General features: G+C 44.4%; 1 pseudogene; it reads right to left on the bottom strand.

Moving 5' to 3' along the window:
* The window catches only part of LOC115293558, a 134,482-nt pseudogene that overhangs the window by 32,767 nt on the left and 100,702 nt on the right, over nt 1-1,013 (bottom strand).

The following is a 1,013-nucleotide window of genomic DNA, read 5'->3' as shown; positions in this document are numbered from 1 at the left end:
GGACTTCATTCAGAACAGTTATGGAATCCCGTACATCTTTACGACTGACCAACTGAACATTGCTATCTTCAAAATAGTGAACTTGAATCGTAAGCACTGCAGCCAGCACACTGTAGGTGGTGTGATGGAGAACTTCCACCCTGATTCCCGGCGACCATTCCAGAAGTTTTTAGGCTGAAACTAGTGGCTTACACTATAGGCAATAATGGTCTGTTACCCATCTATATTTTTAGCATAAACAGTACAGAAAGTTGTTGGAATAAGGATCTTTTACACAAGCCCTTAAACCACTGTCACAGGGGCGCCTGGGTGGCTCAGTTGGTTAAGCGTCTGGCTTCGGCTCAGGTCATGATTTCACAGTTCATGGGTTCGAGCCCTGCGTCGGGCTCTGTGCTGACAGTTAGCTCAGAGCCTGGAGCCTGCTTCGGATTCTGTGTCTCCCTCTCTCTCTGACCCTCCCCTGCTCGCTCTGTCTCTGTCTCTCAAAAATAAATAAAAGACATAAAAAAATTATTTAAAAAAAACACTGTCACAGGATTCTCTATAAGACTTCATTCGTCTGTCTGGTCCTCTGTCTGGAGGTGGGGGGAGGGTGTCACTTGCTTCTTTCTGTAGGTGATTTAACTTGAAGGAAATTTTGTTTCTTGGATCTAAATCTCTGTTATTAGGTCACTGTGTTCTGTAATCAGGACCTGATCTTCATATACTTCTACCTTCACAGGACTGAAAGGATCCACGTTACACCAGGCAAGTGCACGTGCACCCACCCTTCCCTGAGGAGACTGTCATTATTAACTAGTAGCTGGACATTGCTGAAGATCTTCTCTGGATGTGTGAGTGATGAATTCAGCAGCTGCACGTACCTTCTCCTCATTCAACACCAGATCCTCGAAGTCGGCTGTCTTGGGCTGCTCTGGTATTTCTTACTTTTAGAACGACTGCCAACTCTGTGATTAAAAATGCCATCCTTCCGTGTCAGTCATTAACTTCATTATAGAAATTTCACTAAATAT

The sequence above is a fragment of the Suricata suricatta genome, chromosome 6, assembly GCF_006229205.1.
Source record: "Suricata suricatta isolate VVHF042 chromosome 6, meerkat_22Aug2017_6uvM2_HiC, whole genome shotgun sequence".
Lineage (NCBI taxonomy): Eukaryota > Metazoa > Chordata > Mammalia > Carnivora > Herpestidae > Suricata > Suricata suricatta.
Note: the sequence above shows the minus strand (reverse complement) of the source record. Positions and strands in the feature narration are given on the sequence as shown.